Genomic DNA, 21066 nt, shown 5'->3' with positions numbered 1-21066 from the left:
ATTCATTTAAGAGAGCATGTCTGAGAAAACCAGAACATATGTGCAAGTTGATCTCTCAGATTTCGCTCAAATTTTGCAGGTAGGTTTGCTTTGGGGTGTAGATCGACATTCCAAAGCCCGCGCAAAATCTTTTGAAGGGAACCATGAAATTGGCATACCCCTCAATATTGGCCCAATATTGGCACGATTTATGGGTCTACAAACGAGCCATGGCACAGCGTACAAGAACAAGCTACGAACAAAACTCCATCAAGCCAACATTACCTCACCTTAGGAGAGTTCTTGGGGCAGCATCAATTAGCCACGCCAGCATCCCAGAAGACGAGGGCAATCATCCCTTGACGCCACAGATGATCGTCTTGAAAATAGCCAAATTACAAGCGCTGATAAAACAGCGAGCTACGTCCTCAATTAGCAAACACTATACACCGGCAGATAGTACAACACCTCTTCTAGCACAGAGGACATGTCCCCATCATCCTTTTTGGGTTTTCTTGAAAAAACCAATTTTGAATTTTTCCACTCGACCATTCTGAAATACGTCCAAACTCATACCTGCGCAGGAAAGCTCGCCCCTCCGCGACGTCTAGCCAGCAATTTCTACTCCAACACCACTCCCAACGCTGCAGAACAAAGTGTATTGTTGACTCTGACAAGGAAAAGCAGCGGTGATCACTTGTCACACCAAACGACAAGCTCCTTGCGCCAGCAACATTTTTTGGTGCAACAGTTGATGCAAAAGTGACTGAATTTTTGCGTGTAGTTTTTGGATTTTACTGCAAGAGAAATGATGAAATCACGTGCGTCGTGACACAAGAATACCAGGTCTTGTAGATCACGGTTCAGCAGTTGTTCCGAGTCACCTTGATCAAGCGCACCTGCACTTACATGGATCAGCCGTTGATCTAGATCGGATCAAGTGCATCTTTATGTCCAGCTCAAGCGCACGCATGTCGTGTTGTAGGCCTTCCAGCCGGGACTTTCCCTCAACATGCAGCACAGAGACTAGGGCGAGGAGGGTCAAATTACGTTGTTTATGACGTAAGAAATCTGCCATGTGGACGCGCCACATACCCCATGCAACCAGTGTAGGCCGCGCGCTGGTCAACTCCACGCGACCTTGATGGTATGGACCACGGTCATTCCTTGCTGTTGCAGATCTACGTGGATCATCAGCATGTAAACTAGCCGCAGTTCCCGTTGAACCATGTTCGGGATGAGCGAGGTTAGTGTGAAAAAATGCATCCCTGTTCTTACTGCAAGAGGAAATATCTCAAAGAATTCTTGCCAATGCAATACTGCTAGCGCTATAACGATAGTTTCTGCATGTTCTGATCAGAGCATGCAAGAAATATAATGCATCTTACCTCCTCCCTCATGGTCCGTTTCGAATAGCACCTCAGGAACGATCGTGATCGTGTGCATTGTGTCGTGCACCAGAAAGCATTGTTCTACGTCACGATCCACGTGATTTCTTCATTCCTCTTGCAGTAAAATCTAAAAACTACACGCAAAAATTTAGTCACTTTTGCATCAACTGTTGCACCAAAAAATGTTGCTGGCGCAAGGAGAAGCTTGTCGTTTGGAGTGACAAGTGATCACCGCTGCTTTTTCTTGTCAGAGTCAACAATACACTTTGTTCTGCAGCGTTGGGAGTGGTGTTGGAGTAGAAATTGCTGACTAGACGTCGCGGAGGGCGAGCTTTCCTGCGCAGGTATGAGTTTGGACGTATTTCAGAATGGTCGAGTGGAAAAATTCAAAATTGTTTATTTCAAGAAAACCCAAAAAGGATGATGGGGGACATGTCCTCTGTGCTAGAAGAGGTGTTCTACTATCTGCCGGTGTATAGTGTTTGCTAATTGAGGACGTAGCTCGCTGTTTTATCAGCGCTTGTAATTTGGCTATTTTCAAGACGATCATTTGTGGCGTCAAGGGATGATTGCCCTCGTCTTCTGGGATGCTGGCGTGGCTAATTGATGCTGCCCCAAGAACTCTTCTAAGGTGAGGTAATGTTGGCTTGATGGAGTTTTGTTCGTAGCTTGTTCTTGTACGCTGTGCCGTGGCTCGTTTGTAGACCCATAAATCGTGCCAATATTGGGCCAATATTGAGGGGTATGCCAATTTCATGGTTCCCTTCAAAAGATTTTGCGCGGGCTTTGGAATGTCGATCTACACCCCAAAGCAAACCTACCTGCAAAATTTGAGCGAAATCTGAGAGATCGACTTGCACATATGTTCTGGTTTTCTCAGACATGCTCTCTTAATAAACATAGAAGGGGAAGCTAAGCGAAGACGAATTGTGACAAACCGAAACGCCAACATCCTACTTTACTCCACTATCATGTATGATGGTGTGATGATATTGTACCTTTATATCCTTTAGTGCCGTTACATCCTATATCTATTGTTTCTCGTTTAGTCAATGTCACAGATGGTATCTGTGACAGGAGAAGGGGAATGGTGTGATGATATTGGAACTATATCATTTGGTGCCATTAAATATCCCTATACATATACATATACAGTAACTATAACCTTCACATCCTCATATTTACACCTGTCCATATATGACATTAGAATAGCATGCTGCGTACTACTTCCCGTACTACCGGTACCTTTTCTAGTACTCACATATTGTACAACTTTACACACCAAGATAAAATAACAAGAATGACAGCCCTTCAGGGTTAGTTGTCGGTTAGCCGGACAAGAGTGGGTTGTTGGTGTGTCCTCCCCTAGGCCCTTCACATGGTGTCAGAAGTGGTCCAGTCACTGTGTGTCAGTACTGCGTACCTCCGTCGTTGCTGAAAGTTTGCGTATTTTTATTTCTAGTTTTTCGTTTTTTCGAGTTCGTGGGGCCGCAAGTGAGCTAGCCATGGATCTCGAGTCGTTGGCGTTTGCTCGCCACGAGCAGTTGAGGGACATCTGTCGGGGGCTGCATCTCCCCACCGGTGGTGCACGCTCTGATCTTGTGCGGCGGATCCTCTCCGTATCGCACAGCAGTGCGCGGATGGATCGGGAGATCGACACTGAGTTCGAGGAGGTGGCCCCGGATGATGACGAGCTCACTGGCTTACCTGATGCTGCTACCAGGGCGACGCTCCCTTCTCCACCGATGGATTTGTTTCGTCCCGCACCGTCTCCGAAACCTCGCTTGCCGAAAGTAAGTGATAATCCTTATTTCGGCAACAGTATTGTGAGCAACAAATTAGATTACAACAGTGAGCAGTCCTTTGCAATGAACCAGTCGCAGTTTCAGGCCAATCAGGGTCCTGCTCCTACTAGTCCTAGTAGTACTTACCATACGCATGACGCACCTGCACTGGCTTCCGCTAGCCGTCGTACTCGTACTGGGCGTACACATAGCCATACTAAGGTTGCATGCTCTACTCCGGAGCCAAAAGCGGTCCCCGTCCACCGTCAGCCCGTACATGTCGCTTTTGGTGAGGATCCCGTGTATGGAGACCCTAGGCCTAGTAGTAGTACGCACGAACTGAGTGACCAGGCGCAGGCCAGCACTACTACTACTAGTCGTACACGTACACCCGCAGGTCCGCATGCCCCGCACATGCACATCGATCCTGCTGCTGAGAAACCTGAGCCTGAGCCTGAGCCTGAGGCTGAACACGAACAGCGTTCCGCCACCGATGTCGATGTCGATGTCGACTCGCCGTCCCAGCTGTCGATGCTCACGCAGTTGGTCACGCAAATGGCGCAAGTGCAACTCACTCAGGCCACACGGCGATTCTCTCAGAAGGTGCCACTGGCTAAACTGCGCCCTGGGGACGATGTTGAGGCATTCCTCACCAGTTTCTAACGATCCATGCGGGCGTACAGAGTTCCTCCGGACGATTAGGTCTATTTGCTAAGCCCCCAGCTGACTGACAAGGCCTTGTTGGCATACACGGAACTTGCCTCCACCGAGGCTGACAGCTACGACCGCGTGAAGGAGGCCATTCTCCATCGCTATGCCGTTACCCCCGAAACGAGCCGCCGTAAATTTCGGGGCACTACGCTGCAGAGCTCAGAGTCCATGATTGACTTCGCCGTCCGTGTCCGTGACACTGGCAGTCGTTGGCTAAGCCCCGCATCCTCGCACAAAGCCATATGTGAGTTGATCCTACTGGAACAGTTCTTGTCTGCGCTTCCTTTTGGTTTACGCACTTGGCTGCGGGAACGCAAACCGTCGTCCCTCGACCAGGCTGCTTCGCTAGCGCAGGACTATCTTGACGCACGGGATCGCGTACAGGAGCCCAGCAGTGGTCGTCTCAGCAGCGGCAGGGAACAGTCTCTTGTCTGCTACATTTGCCAGCAGCGTGGCCACATGGCCAGGGATTGTTCTAAGCGACGGGCACCATTGCCGAACACTGACGCACGTGCCCAGGTGCAGGGGTCATTTGCGTCACCCCGAGACCGGACGTCCGAGTCATCCAACCTTGCTCGAGTTCGCTGGGCTGCACCAACCTCAGGCTCAGCGCGGGACCGGCCAGTATCTTCCCCAGCTAACCCCAGTCAGACCCACTTGTCATCTGACCGCCCAGTGACTTCTCGTCCTGACCGTCCCACACCACCACCGAGACGCCCCATGTCGCAGCCGCGTTGCTATAATTGTCGTGAGCTGGGACATATTGCTATTAAGTGTCCGAATCACACTCGCACCGCTCTGTTTTCCAGCCCAAATCAGGAAGTCCAAGATGCTGGTACAGTTCATTTGCTGCCGGATGAGGATGATCTGCTGGGTGAAGCATATTTCTGCTCACCCCCTCCACCTGTAGACTCTGGTCGGTTGCCCCCCGCTAATCCCAGCGCCGCCATGGGACCAGCACCGGAGTACACCGTCGCTGGGTACGTGAATGGTACCCACGTCCCGAGCATCGTTGTTGATACCGCGTGCGGCCGCACCATGGTACACAGGACCTTGGTCCGGGACCAGGATTTGTCTGGTGAGACTACCTCCATTCGTTGTGCCCACGGTGATGTGGCCAGTTACCCCATGGCCGATCTGACCATCACCATCGACGGCATGGTGTACTATGTCAAGGCAGCAGTGTCCGAGCACCTGTCCCGTCACGTGTTGCTTGGCCGTGATGTGCCCCACATACATGAGTTGGTCCGGCTGTGTCAGCCAGCCGCCACGGACGTCTTGGTCTCTACGCGTGCACAGGCCAAGGCTTCACCTGAATCGACTGGTGCTGCTGGTTTGCACGACATCTTCCCGTTCGAGGATGAACTGTTTGAGGATTTGGCCTCGAATGCAGCTTCTTTGCATGCACCGCCGGCGGACCTATCTAGCACACCGGAGGTGACACCGCCACCTATCTCTGCACCCGATTTGCCAGATGCCACCCGTTTCGCCGACGAGCAACGGCGTGACCCATCTCTTAGCCCATGTTGGGACTATGCTACTGGCCGACACAAGACGCCCGTCAATGGCAGTACCTTCTGTGTTCGCCAGGGCCTCCTCTACCGGGAATACTCACCGGATGGTGAAGCGGGGATGGATACCACCAGCCCCTACTACCGCCTTCAGTTGGTTCTGCCCACGGAACGGAGATCCACCATTCTGCACCTCGGCCACACCGTCCCCATGGCTGGCCACATGGGACAGGCGAAGACATCCCAGAGGATTCTTCTCCGTTTCTGGTGGCCGACGATTCTTCAAGATGTCGCGCAGTATTGTTCCGGCTGTGAACCATGTCAGCGCACCGCCCGTGTTCTGCGTCACGATCGGGCACCACTTATTCCTCTTCCTGTTATTGGCGAGCCCTTCCGGGTGGTAGCTATCGATATTATCGGCCCATTGCAGCGTACGCAGTCCGGCAAGAAGTACATCCTCACCTTGGTGGATTATGCAACCCGCTATCCGGAGGCAGTCACTCTTTCCAATATTGAGTCAACTACCGTGGCTGATGCGTTGATCTCCATCTTTTCCAGAGTAGGACTGCCAGACAAAATCCTCTCTGACCACGGCTCCAACTTTACATCGGACGTCCTCCGGCAAGTTGCTGCTTTACTCCGTATCCAGCTTACCACATCCACTCCGTACCATCAACAGACCAATGGCCTCGTCGAACGGTTCAATGGTACCCTCAAGAGTATGCTTCGTCGGTTTGCTGCTGATGCGCCACGAAGTTGGGACGAGGTGCTCCCATATGCTTTATTTGCGTATCGAGAGGTGCCTCAAGCCAGCACTGGTTTCTCACCATTTGAGCTCCTGTACGGCCGCCATGTCCGCGGCCCGCTGGATCTCGTGCGCGATGCTTGGGCTCAGCCAACGGAGGAGCTCCGGACTACTACTGCCCAGTTCGTCCTCACCATGCGGGACCGGCTTGAACGCATATCGACTGAGGCTGGCTCCCACCTTGCCACCGCGCAGCAACGGCAGAAGGCCTACTATGACCGCCTGAGTCGGGAACGCACATTTGCTCCGGGAGACGAGGTACTGCTCTTGCTTCCGGCTTCGGCTCGCAAAATGGAAGCCGTGTGGCAAGGCCCTTACCCTATTCGGCGTAAGGTCGACAAGGTCAATTATGAGATTGACATGGGACCCCACCGCACGAAGCGATATCGGGTTTTCCACATCAACCTCCTGCGGCGGTTTCGCCGGCCCCAGCTTGCGGCCTTCACCGTTCCTATGGCGGAGGACGACCCAGACACGGAGCTGCTGCTTGACGACTGCTCCCCTCTACACGTTGATGGTGGCCGTCCTACCATTAACCTTTTGAGTCCGGGCCCATTGAAAACCTCTGCCACGCAGTACAAAAATGACAAAATTTTAAATTCACTCTATGTGAGCAAACTTGATTTCAAGCGATTCTTTCATGTATCCTGAGCACAGAACTGTTTTTTTTGGAAATACAACAAAAATTACAAAAGTTATGACCGTTTTCAGAAAGGTAGTTTTACGCGAATTTGGCGTCATATTTACGTATATAATATTACCTGAAGCCGAGTGAATATGGGCGAATATTCACTACTAGTATACAAACCGAGGCAAAGCCGAGGTTTGTATAACTAGTGAATATTCGCCCATATTCACGAGGCTGAAGGTAATATTAGACTTATACCTCTCCATATTCACCCTCTCGTCCCTAAAACCCAACAAACCAGTCCTGTTGGTCATACATGTACATGTACACAGAACTAACGTAAGTCGTTGTTGCTTCACTGAGCCTTCAGACCGACTGGCGTGTTCTTGCCTGAATCGGAGTGCGGTGTGTTCAGAATCTTGTTCAATCTATCGTGTACACGTACTGGTGCATGTGGCATGGGAGGTGACGACCTTGGAGAACACGCTCGTGCCAATCACCATGGAGAACACGCTCGTGCAGCTTTGTGGCGGAAGCCAATCATTAGAGAGGTTTCGTTTCACGCGAAGATTTGACCAATCAGAGAGAGGTTTCGTTTCGGCGAAGATTTGACCAATCAGAGAGAGGTTTCGTTTCACGCGAAGATTTGACCAATCCGCGACCATCGTGCCAATTCGGGAGTCGGTTTATAACAGCGAGCCAAGCGGTTCTACTCACACTTCTTTTCTTTTTAGGCAGCGCTTCGGAGCTGTTGTGTGCCCTAGGAAAATTCTACGCTAACGTCCTTGATCAGTGCTGTTCTGAGTACGAACGAAATTCCTGCCTTGCCGCTTGATCCGCAATCATCGGGCCATTGACATGTTGAGCGTCCAAAACCTTGTTTTCTCGCTGAAACGCTCCGTCTGTGAAGATGCTCACTGTCAGCACCTGGTCACATGCGGATCCAGCGGCAATGGCAAGCAAGGAATTATTTCGTTTGTACTCAGAAAAGTCCTGTCTAAGGAAGTTAGCGTAGACATTTTCTAGGGCACTCGACAGCTCCGGTGCGCTGACTGAAGAGGAATCAAGCGCAGCACCGAGTACTGCTCTCTTTACAGTACAATGTAAGTATCGAAAAGTGGTGAATATAAGTGGTGAATATGAGGTAAGTGGTGAATATAAGCGGTGAATATTCAGCAATATTCACCACTTATGTAGATGGCCAATTGTATGTGGGTGAATATGGAGTGAGGTATAAAATATAATACAGTATGTACATGATAACAGTGAACTGCTGTGCTCCTTTGCTCCAGCACCATCAAATTTGGCCATAGTCATACTCGGTGTGGTAGATTCCAAAGCAAGGCACTGAACACAGGCCTGGCTGCCCCGGACATGACATGCAGCACTCGCGACTCTCCCTGCGCCTGCCTCTCGCCCAGCAAACGACGCACCGCTTCAGCGGCTTTTCCTTCTTGGGTGTTGGTGGGACAAATGCTGGATGGTGACGTCCAGTCAACCTGCTTGGGCTTTGGTGGTGAGCCTGTGTGCGAGTCGGTGCTGCTGCAACAACATCAGGATGGCGTCCTGGGGCAGCTGGGCATACTTGGGCTGGCTCCGCAATCTCTGCCGCTGCTGGTAGCGGTTCAACTACTGCTGCTGCTGTCGCTGCTGCCGGATGAGGCTCCGTTGGCTCAGCTGGAGCTGGTCCGGATGCTGTTGCTGTTGGTACTGCTGCTGGTGCTTCTGCTGCTGCAGGTGCTGCTGCTGCTGCTGCCGCTGTTGGCGCTGCTGCTGTTGGTGCTGCTGCATCTAGATGTCGTCCCTTGACACCTTCGGCCAACAGCTCACTCATCGCAATTCGAATAAAATCATAGTGTTTTCGCTTGCCGCCAGCTTTCTGGTACAAGATGAACGCGTTCAGTAGCCCTTCCTCCAGGATATGTGTGCCGAGCTTTTTGTACCACTTGGTGGATTTGCGTGCAGCAGTGTAGTTTGAGAGCATGGCGTCGTTCCGGTCCACACCACCCATGTACCGGTTGTAGTCATGGACTACCTGTAGCTTCTTGACAGCCTTTCCTTCTCGATCACGCTTGCAAGTTGGCACAGCATTGGCACGGTGCAAAGTGGAGAGGAACATGACTTCCTTTGTGTCCTGAAGCTTTACGACAAGCGCTCCTTGCGAGCTACGGTAGGTGTACTCTGATTTCTTCAGCTGCTTATAGCCAGTCAGTCGCTTCGGCAAACCAACCCGGTTTTTGCGGATGGTGCCGCATACACCGGTCTGGTGCTGACTGAGGTACTTGGCGAGTGGCAGGCTGGAATACCAATTGTCCACATACAGGTGGTGTCCCTGATTCTCAAGTGGAATCATCAGCTTCGCGACGACAGCGCCCGATGCTCCCAGCTGCTTCACCATGTCCGGGCTGAGATTGACATTATCTTTGCCGACGTACACAATAAAGTTGTACATATATCCAGAATCCTCGCACAGGGCAAAAATCTTGATACCAAATCGAGCACGCTTAGATGGAATAAATTGGCGAAAGCTCAGTCGGCCCTTCCACGCCACCAATTCCTCGTCGATGCAGATGGTTTTGCGTGGCGTGTACACTGCCTGAAAACGATCGATAAACAGATCTAACAGGCGGCGAATTTTCCGTAGCTTGTCAGCTTCGTCCGGTGCAGCGTTGTCCGAGAAATGCAGAAACATGAGGATACTCATGAATCTGTCCCGCTTCATGGCAGCCGAGAACGATGGCGTGGAAATCAGTGCATCCTTACTCCAGTACTGGTCCAGTGCTGGCTTCCAGAGAATGCCTGTCGTCAGATAGAGCGCCAGGAAGATCTTCATTTCGGACATGGTCACCGGCTTCCAGCTCTGAGCAAGGGCGCGCGGTGCCAGGGTTTCCAGATTAGCGTCTATGTACCGTCGGGCAAAGCGATTGGTCTCGTCAACAAGTAGACTCCACATAGCATCGGTGAAGTACAAGCGCACATACTCGTATGGAGTCGCATCGTCAGGCATTTCCACTTGCATGCCAGGTGTGCCAGTGAACTGAGGTAGCAGAGGTGTGTTATCTTCTTTTTTCCAAATACCTACATGTGTGGCACATATGTAAAGAGATCCCTAAATATACCATAGTATAGTCTGTAGCCAGTACACGCATTGCACATCAAGTCGTGATAATTTCAAATTTTCAAATTTTCACATTGCAAATATTTATTCTCCAAGTCGTCAAATTTATTCTTACCTTCAGAACCATCGTCATGGGCGCTCAGATTCTCGGTGGCAAGGACATGGCTCTTGCATGAAAGGTCCTCGTCGCTCTCAATCTCCCCGCTCGCGGCACTGGCAGCGCCGTCACCTACGTCGTGTTGATCGCGCTCGTCGCCGTGCGTCACACCAATATCGTCAGGCGAACCAGGTATCGATACGAGATCCGGGAGCGACTCCTCGTCACTCCCGTCGCCAGAATCGAAGCTATCATCCCCTGACCACGGCTCGACATCGCTGTCAGGGTCCATGAAAACCTCCTGGAGGGCCTCTTCCGCGGCAAACCTACGACGAGCCATCTCTACAGATCGGCCAAATTTCAATTTTTTGAAATGTATGCACGCGCATGTAACTCCAGTTCAAACTTACGGAGCGACTCGCAGTTTTTTTTATACTGTACTCGTACATACTAGGAGACCACTGTGCAGCGGTACAGCTTAGATCGACGCCACGGAAGAACAGCATAATCGATGTAGTACCGTACAGACTCGTGACGTTCTAGAACGTCACGCGTGTCACAGTGGCAGTGGTCATGACGTGTCAGAACGTCACGCGTGCTCAAAGGGTTAACCCCGACCTTTTGCCGGACCAGCGGCAACAGCTCGACATGCTGCTATCGGAGTTTGAGGATACCCTCTCACCCCAGCCTGGCCAGACGACCGTGGTGGCTCACTCCATCCACACTGGCGACGCCACACCCATTCGTTCCCGGCCATATCGTCTTGCCGCTGCGCACCATTCTGTTGTCCGCGATGCCGTCGACGAAATGCTGGACACGGGCGTCATACGCGCATCCCGCAGTCCGTGGTCTTCACCCGTTGTGCTTGTGCCGAAGAAGGACGACTCGATCCGCTTCTGTGTCGACTACCGTGCCCTTAATCAGGTGGCCCAGTTCGACTGTTACCCGATGCCGCGGGTGGACGAGATCCTCGACTCTGTCGGGTCTGCCCAGTTCTCTCCACCCTTGACCTGTCAAGGGTGGAGGGTATTGGCAGATCCCTCTGGCAGAGGATGCGTGTGCCAAGACGGCCTTCACCACACCGTTTGGCCTGTACGAGTTCACTATGATGCCATTCGGGCTCCATGGAGCGCCTGCAACATTTCAGCGTTGCATGGATACCGTCTTGGCTGGTCTCCCGTTTGTCCTGGCGTATTTGGACGATGTCGTCATCTTCAGTCCGACTTTTGAGGACCATCTTGTCCAGCTCCGCCACGTTCTTGGTCGCCTTCACGACGCTGGGCTCACTGTGAAGCCGAAGAAGTGTTTATTGGGTATGGTCGAAACTCCCCCTCCTTGGCCATGTGATTGGTCATGGTCGGGTGCGTGCGGACCCTGGCAAGTTGCAAGCCATCGACGATTGGCGACAGCCCACGACCAAGAAGGCCCTGCGTTCCTTCCTGGGGTTGTGCGGCTACTATCGTCGCCTCATTCCTCACTTTTCAACCATCGCGGAGCCCTTGGTAGCCATGACGTCGAAGGGCCACCCCAACACCCTCCACTGGACGACCTCAGCTGCACAGGCCTTCGTTCAATTGAAAGGCCTCCTTGTCTCCGACCCGGTCATTGTTGCGCCGAACTTTGCTGCGGAGTTCTACCTGCACACGGACGCGTCCGATGTTGGTTTGGGCGCTGTCCTGACCCAGCGTGATGCCCAGGGCACCGAACACACCGTAGCATATGCCAGTCGCAAGCTCCTCGACCGTGTACGCCGTTATGCCACCATCGAGAAGGAGTGTCTCGCCCTCAAGTGGGCCATTCTCAAATTCGCTCCGTATCTCCTCGGCAGACGCTTCACCTTGATTACCGACCACCGCCCTCTTCAATGGATCGCTCAGCATCATAGTGGCAATGCTCGGGTGGCCCGATGGGCCATTGCTCTGCAGCCGTTCGCTTTCACCGTTGTGCACCGGCCTGGCGCTCTCAATGGCAACGCCGATGCCTTGTCGCGCCAGATGTGACTTTCTTCTCCTGCTGTGTTGCTCCTAGCTTCTTCGTCTATTGTTTCTCTCTTCATTTAGTCATTGTCCCAGATGGTATCTCGGACCGGAGAAGGGGAATGGTGTGATGATATTGTACCTTTATATCCTTTAGTGCCGTTACATCCTATATCTATTGTTTCTCGTTTAGTCAATGTCACAGATGGTATCTGTGACCGGAGAAGGGGAATGGTGTGATGATATTGGAACTATATCATTTGGTGCCATTAAATATCCCTATACATATACATATACAGTAACTATAACCTTCACATCCTCATATTTACACCTGTCCATATATGACATTAGAATAGCATGCTGCGTACTACTTCCCGTACTACCGGTACCTTTTCTAGTACTCACATATTGTACACACATATTGTACAATTTTACACACCAAGATAAAATAACAAGGATGACAGCCCTTCAGGGTTAGTTGTCGGTTAGCCGGACAAGAGTGGGTTGTTGGTGTGTCCTCCCCTAGGCCCTTCACAGATGGACTAGTTATGTACAATAACAAGTAGTTCCACACGACGTACATTTCGCCGTATAGGTCATGACGACTCATCAGGCGTGCAAAGTTTAACTCGGATGGTGAGCCAATTACATTATGATGAAAAAGGAGGACAAAATGTTACGAGTTATGACTAACTGTCAACCAACGTAACCAGATCTTAAACAGCCAGCGACTTCCATTTTTTCGCACTAGCTGACTGTATAAGACTAATGATTGACTAACCAAAATACAACTTTGTATTGCTCAACAAGGACATTAGAGACGTCAGTTAGGCTGAATCACTCTCCTCTGATATAGAGGTCGCAGTTTCTTCTTGAGAGGAATTGTTCTTGTTTTGAGACGAAAGCGTGACTAGAGCGGATTCAGTTGCAGCAAGTATCTCTGCTGTGATCGCTCTGGAAATCTCGATGTCGCTCCTGTGTGCTGTGCCGTCAGGCGAAATAGCATGTCATAGTACCTTTGAGATCAGCGGGAAGAAGATGACGCCGTCCACTAATTTAGTATCTGTGCACACGAATCTGCTGTGTGTGTGACTATGTGTGTCAGCTATGATATCATCTGTGGTTCCATGCCTAGCATGTACCTCTGAACCATCCTGCAAAGTTTGAATGACGTAGGTTGAGCGATCGCTCCGCGAAACATACTTTTTGAAATTCTCTTCATAGTATATCTTCCACCATTGAAATTTCGAATTTCTTCAAAAAAAGTGCTGAGAGGGGTGGCTTGCAACCTCGATATGGCTTGTTCCAGGCATGCTTTGGTGCCATCTTCTGTTGAAGTAGTGGCGGGGATCTGCCCTGCAACTGCTACAACAAAACATGATTCGATCTGAGAAAGGGTGAGACCGCGAATCTCGGTTGGATATTGAGTATTTCAAGCCTTTTCACGACGAAGATGGAGTTCTTTTTGGAGATGGACGGCGCGGCAAAGGACATGGTGTCCGACTTCTGGTGTCTGGTGAAGCCAGAGATCATTTGTCCAGTCAGGTCAGCAGCCTAACCGTCGGTAAGCTTGTGTTTGGATCCCGTTCTGCTCGATGTGGTAGATCACAAACAATTGGATATCGCACAAATTGATCTCAGCATCGTGCGTACGGTATTTTATATTCAGAAAATCCCAAAGTATCTCTGTTTGGCCGTCCTATGCCACGAGAAACTCCAATCAGGCTCCTATGTCCTCTGCCTTCATGATTGAATGTCCACTTCATTTGAACAATGAACACAACAATCGAGGACGGCTTTGCAATGAAAAATACAGCTATACTGGAGCTGAAAAAAGAAGAAAAAACGTGCTCAGGATGAGACTCGAGTACACGCATTCTCTCCCGGGATCCCAGCAGGTGAAACGCAAATTTTTGTGAAAAATGCGTGTCGCCGACTGACCACTAATTTCGCCTGACGTTGAGCCACGGTGTCAAGGGTCGTCATTTCTGCCGCCACTATCTAGGTTGACGTGGTAAGAACTGTGCAACACCTCCACACGCGCCTGGACTGCAACATTTTGGCCGGGTATTCTCGCCAACTGTCCAAAATTGCAGGCATCAATTCCTGGCGCTTTTCCACAGCCACCGGAGACGCATCGCTCTGAAGGCTATTGAAAGACGCTAGGATTATTTGGCATGGACGTATGGACTGTGTGCTGGCTGAGTGATCAAGTGAAGAAAGAGAGAACTTCTTGGTTTTGCATTGAAACGCGAAATCACGACGATTCTCCTTCGCAGAATAGACAGGAAGCCTGTTGTGCTGGTTCACGAGAGACAGGTCTGCTTCTGACTTGTAGTCGAGCCATGTGCCACTCACCAGCTCGTCGCTTGGCTTCCTGCACCCGGTTGCATGGAGAGCTCAAGTAGGTCGTATACGCGTACTTCACACACACAGCCTTGTGAAGTAACGATACTTGTGGTACCGACACAAGAAAAATAAAAAAACGCACCAAGTTTCGCTTGTCGGAGGTAGTACGTATTTTTCCTTAGTCAGAGACTCCAGCTTCTTCGCGGGGTATCCGACCGATATCGACATGCAATGCGCCGACAAAGTGGGCTTTAGACCTGGTCCTCCCAACTGGCTTCTTGATAGTATCACCCTGTCGTTCGTGTGCGACCTGGCAAGATGCTCCTGAACCTGACGCAGAGACATCCTGTAGCACTGCCGTTCGATCAAGTACGTCTTCATCTCAGGTTCACATTGTTCCAAGATCAACTGCTTTGCCATTGCTAGCAGCACATGGGCCATCTTACCAATACTAGCGCTATACTTGGTTTCCACCTCGCTATCTTTAGTCATAGCGAGCGTGGTCTCTAAACAATCTCCTCAGCGTCAGTTCAGCACCTGCATGAGCGACTCTGACTCACGCTGCTTTGTGGTGTTCACGAGATGTTTGTCGCGCTGGATACTGAGCGTCTCTGCAAGTTTGTATCCCTGGTGATGTTTGTACCTGGAGAGCACTATTATAAGTGGTGCTCTTCGGGCACAACCTTCCTCAGCGTACTCAAGCTAGACTGATGAGGGGTGAATTCCCCGAAACACTGTGTCTTCACCAGGGAGTGGTGCTTTCTTGCAGGTTTGCCGAGTGGACGGTTCGATGGACTTCTCATGTCCTCTTGATGGCAGTCGTGAGTCAGTCAACTGAGAATTCAAGTCGGCAGGAATAGAGCAAGCACCCACGTAGGGAGCAACACACAAATCCCCAATTATCGCCGAAGTCCCACCACCCTCTTCTTCACAATGTTGTACCATATGGTTAATCAGGCATGCCTAGTCAGGTCTGGTAATCTCTGACATAACAGCAAGGAACCTTGTGCGTGTTGTGTAATGCACGTACAACAATTATTCACTGCTACAACTCCGCACACAGCACTCACAATGGCGGACGCTGACAGCACTGTAAATAAAAGTACTGATACTTGTGTCATGGCCGCGCTTCGGCGGGTTTGTGACTTGGCTTAGATCAGTCTAGTGAATACCCAGGTAGACGACCAATATAGTCGCCACCCAAGTTGCTAGCTCACACCTGTTTTCCGGCTCACACAAGGTAGTCGAAGGTTGAAGGGGAGCGATCAAAGATACTTTTATTCGTTGGAAGAAGGCGGCCTTTATGTGATTTTGGTTATAGTATAACTGTGATATAATAATTAGTAGGAAATATTAGTATAGCTTCGGGGAGCTCGCTCACCCACATTACATGATAGAGTTACAAATATGAGTGATGTCCGAGGTTATTCGTACGTCGATCGTGTGACGGAGCCTGGAGTACGCTGTCGGATGTTGCTGCAGCTAGAGCGCGCCGCCTTCGTACGGTGTCTTGATTGGGTCATCCTTCACCTTCTGCCCCGTAGGCTCTTCCCTCTCATTACCCCGTAGGGCACTTCACGGTCAAGCCGTGACCTCTCCCAAAAAAGGGATAACGGAGTCCACAGTGCGCGAAGCACTTGCAGGACCCTTTACGTCGTACGACGCGAGAAGAGGGGCCTTGCTTGCTCGACTAATAAAGGTATCAGCTCCCTTGCAGGACTAAGCAGGGTCCCCTCAAGCTCAACAGTGTAGTGAGTACAATGCTGACAACTTGTACTGAAGGTGTAGCTGCTGTACGACAACACTTGTGACTCGAGGCCACGAGTTGTAAGCCATGATTGCTCAACTAACGAAAGTGCCAACTCCTTCGTAGGACTAATCATGGTTCTTACAGAACTCTAGAATATTTCGGAGCCCAGCTTTTGGCTGCTGAATCTCATTGCGTGGTCGCTTTCACGACGAGTCGAGTCCGGGTCATGACAATTCCCCGGCCTCTCAAGAATCACGTCCCCGTGATGTTACCCAACTTGGAAGTCGGTGAGTCGTGACGGTAACCGCCTAGATCTCGTTGGCCAAGCCAACTGGTTCTGCACCGTAACAGGTACGGGCATAGAGTACGAAATGTGGTTCCACAGGTGGGACATTTCCATCAAAAATTTCAACTTCAAAATGAAACCGGTACTGCTCCACTATCGTAGAGATGAGCCTGGTGCTGATGATCAACACGCAGCTTGTCAAGTACAGCTAAATGCACGTTGCAAATCTTCACGCAAAGCGTATACGTATGACAGTTCGCCATTTTGTGTCATCTCAGATGAATGTAGACCATAGGCCATAACGTGTGGTCGACACACCCTTCTACCACGTAGGTATCCGGTTCAGTACAAAAACTGCTGCAGAGCTCCAGGAGCCATTTCATAGATTTAGTGGTATCCAACGAATCGGTTCCACCCACACTCCACCCCTTACAAAAGACCTTGGCGACCTCGCCAAGACTTCCACGGTAGGTTCATTGCTGCCAGCAAGGACAGACACAATGGCATACACCTAGTAGCCTGTGCAACAGGACCACGATCACGTGTCTCAATTGTGTGGTGTAGCACCGAAGTGCGACCAAGCTCAGATGGGTTCAAAGTAGGGGTGAAACAATTATACCGAGTACTCGAGTACTCGCTCGGTTTTTTCAAAAATAATCGTACAGGTAGACTCCCTCTAATTCGAATACGGTATAATTCGAACTTTCCGTGTAATTCGAACTTTTTCGTCGTACCGATCTTCTGCAAGTCACATCAAGTCAAAATCGAATGCATAATTCGAAGTGCGAAAAGTGCGCCGGTTGGATAATTCGAACCCAGTCTTCGTACGGAAGAGCTGTTTACAGTACATTAGCTATGTCCTTTGAACGCTTATTTCGAAGTGAGATTGAGTTGCTATCCTTCTAATTCGAAGTTCATTCTTTTCTCCTTCTCTAGCCAAGAGTAGCTCAAAAATCGATCAATGGTCCGCTGCAGGATCGACTATAGCGTTCAAGAAACCCACCTTCTCTCGATTTTTGATTCAAGCCCGTGCGAGGCAAATTGCAAAGGTTTGATTGAAGACGACTTCTTCCAGGTGGCTGACTCTCTTCGCGGATCTCGATGGCCTTTCTTGCTGCGCCAGCTCGTGCGCGGAGATGTTGGCGCACAACAACACCATTGTCGTAAATATTGTCGATGTCTATGCTTCACTTCCGTTCTTCAGAACGACGTGCTGCTGTCCGACGGCCTTTCATGACGCGGATTAGGCAGCGCAGTTCTTTTCCGTTTCAGGAAAGCTGCAGTGACTTTTACTTCTTCACTAGAAGATGGAGATATTGTCAAAATGATTTTGTGTCGATCCAGTGTTTTGATGATCCGTTGTATACATGTACATGACCGGTACGCGGTTCGTACGACCACCTTATATGTTTCGTTGATGCAAATAAAAATGTGCAAAAAATATTCAGCATGCGATTTCAAGCATTTTGACATACATATCAGTGCATGGGGCTGCATTTGGATAATTAGAAGTTCTGGATAATTCGAAGTTAGGGCCTGGCAATTTGAGGTTCGAATTAAAGGGAGTCTACCTGTACTCGGAATAAATCAGAGTACTCGTTCATACGTGGTACATGCATTTTCTACAGAAATCTGCAGTTTCAGAGCAGCAGTCGGCAGATGGTGATGTGCAGACTGTGTGGTGAACATTTGTTCTCGAGTGGAGAGAGCCCAATTGACCCACCAACCAATATACCTGAGAAAAATGACTGCTACTCGGTTCAATCAGGGTTGCACCATGTTATTTTAAAGCCCTTGGTGTGCAATTTTTAGGAGATGAAAAATACTCGAATACTCGAATATTCGATCGGAGAAAATCAGAGTACTCGAACTCGGGATCTCAGTGCCAACTTTCACCCCTAGTTCAAAGCGAACGCATCTCTTTACCGAAGCACTAAGGCTTGCAAGCAGTGGATCTCCTTGCAGGAGATACCAGATTGTCCATCTCTTCCTCCGCCCGCCGCTGTGGGCTGGATTGAGCCCAGCTCCTCCCTTCCACCAACAGTGGGCAATTGGACTAAGCCCAGCTCATCCCTTCCACCAACAGTGGGCAATTGGACTAAGCCCAGCTCATCCCTTCCACCAACAGTGGGCACTTGGACTGAGACCAGCTCGTCCCTTCCACCAACAGTGGGCACTTGGACTAAGCCCAGCTCATCCCTTCCACCAACAGTGGGCAATTGGACTGAGCCCAGCTCATCCCTTCCACCAACAGTGGGCAATTGGACTGAGCCCAGCTCATCTCTTCCACCAACAGTGGGCACTTGGACTGAGACCAGCTCGTCCCTTCCACAGCGAGGAGTTAGAGCGGGACAATCTGCGCCAATGCGGAACTGCTTCCAGACCCCGAGGGAGTCCTCTGTCTCAGCTATTTGAGCTGATTCCTCTCTCTGGCCATCGGCCATAGTGTCTTCGGTCACGATACTCATGACCTCAGATATTGGTTCTAACCGACCAATCTGCATTGCCCTCTCTAGAGCCACTGCCTCGTCAGAGTAATTCAACACCCGTACGGGAACACCATCCACCGTAGGACTCACTAGCGCATGCGCCATCATGACATCATTCATTCCTTGAAAACACCCATCAGGTATCGTCAAGGCACAGGTCGGCAACCCTTCCGACTTGTCTAGCACGGCGTTAATCGTCACCTCCGAAAATGGGAGTATCGCTTCACGCCTCCGCAAGCGAAGAACGTGCTCTCGTTTGCCATCACCATCATGGCTCGGCGGAACGACGTCAGCTTTAGAAGCTTTAAAAATGCAATGCTCCATCACCCGAAGTGATCTCGCAAGGAATTGGGACAGCACATCGCGTCCAATGTCAGAACCAGTAACCAACATCATACTCAGTACGTGACGAAACACCACAGGGTGCGGACGTCGCGACAAATCCGACACCAAACAGGCATCGTCCAACACAGAAGTGGTGGTTTCAGGTGGGCATCAGCTCACTAGTGATTTCCATCACACTCCAATCAAAACATTTGAGATCCGCATCAACGGACTCAAATCAGCAGTTGTTCAAGCTCTCTGCAGAACTTGTTACTGTATCATCGTTTCAGCCAGCATCTCAACTGGTGCGCCCAGTTTCGAAATCTGGCTTCGTGACTCCCGTCACATGACAAGGACATAGTCCTCTTGACTGTTTTTGAACCGTCAAAGTTCAAAAGAACAGCAACACTCCTCAACTGCAGCTGAGGGCAACGTAGAAGCTAAGCTTCATGCAGTCATCGATCCTGCCACTGCAAGACGACTCTAAAAGTCTAAAAGCATTTCGCTTCTCGAGCAGTTTCTGTGCAAGCGCTGACAAAACAGCAGAGTTTCCTCATTGCACGTCCTTGCAAGAACCTCCATGGGTTCGAACAATGCGCCGTCTACACCGCAAATCGAGTGCAGCTGACACATATCTCAGACCAACAAGTGGTGCAGGAGTGGAACTCTCGTCGGCGGCATGACCGACTTTCGCCAGGTTTTCCGGAACAAGTAAGTTGGCACGCCAACTGGTAGCAACAGCTACAAAACAGAACGAGTTCACGTTCCATGTGCACGCACTCAGACAGAGTGTTCAACTGAACGGACCAAGGCCAGAACAGAACAAAACAGTTCGCTGCCGAATCCACTTGACTGCATACAGCCTCATGAAATCGACATCAAATTCACACCTCTGCGTGCTCGAGTAAACAAGAGCTCAGAGTTCAGCATGGACTGTAACAGATTCACTGTTACTACTAACACTAGGAATAGGATACACTTATCACCTGCTATTATCACGCTGCTGCTGTTAGGTGTTATGTCCATCATTGCTTGTTCATGTATATAAGAATGCATTATGGCAAGGATCATTGCTTATTCCAAGAATGACTACTGAAGTTAGTTGGACTGTTACACTGGTAGCAAGAGGATGGTTTTTCTTTTCGTCATGTTCGGGCTATGCGCAGTGGCCGCATTAGTCGCCTACGGTATATTCGAGATTCAGAAGCGTCTGAATCACCTTATCGCACTCGGTCAGTGCGATGGATCAGATCAAACGCCAAGACGTGCTCAAGCTCCCAGCGGAGAGAGGCCACGCATGCGCCATGTTAAGTCTCCGCCTGTGTTTCGTGGAGTGGGCCTTCGCCATCGAACTCGCCATGAAGTCCCTGCAGCTGGACAACGCGGAGGAGCGCTTGAGCTACGTGGCGAGTTTTCTGGAGGGCAACGCTCGTCTTTGGTTTATCGCCTCTCAGGAGGCAAACACGCTGTTTTCCGACTGGCCAGACCTGAAGAGCAAGCTGGGAGAAGTGTACGGCCCGGTTTATGACAGGGAACAGGCGCGCATCGACTTATTCGCTCTTCACCAAGATGAGACTCTTGACGAATACATCAACAAATTTTCGCGGCTTAGCTTACAAGTTCCCGAGCTTGATGACCACTCCAGAGCTATCTTGTTCACGCGTGGGCTGGCTCAGGGCCTAAGCGGTGAGGTACTTAGGGAGCATCTGCAACATTTGGCCCAAGCCATACGAGCTGCGGTCTCAGCAGACCAGTCGATGCGGCTAGCCCAAGCAAGCTACGCCAAGGCAGTGCGCGCACCAGGGCATCAGAGGCGCCAGCCTGGACCCAGGTCAAGCCAACCAACACCATCCGGTGGGAGAGAAACC

General features: G+C 50.5%; 1 protein-coding gene across 1 annotated transcript in view; it reads left to right on the top strand.

Moving 5' to 3' along the window:
- The window catches only part of LOC135828728 (vasorin-like), a 224745-nt gene that overhangs the window by 31444 nt on the left and 172235 nt on the right, over positions 1-21066 (top strand). The window lies entirely within an intron of this gene.

Source organism: Sycon ciliatum, chromosome 12 (genome assembly GCF_964019385.1).
Source record: "Sycon ciliatum chromosome 12, ocSycCili1.1, whole genome shotgun sequence".
Lineage (NCBI taxonomy): Eukaryota > Metazoa > Porifera > Calcarea > Leucosolenida > Sycettidae > Sycon > Sycon ciliatum.
Note: the sequence above shows the minus strand (reverse complement) of the source record. Positions and strands in the feature narration are given on the sequence as shown.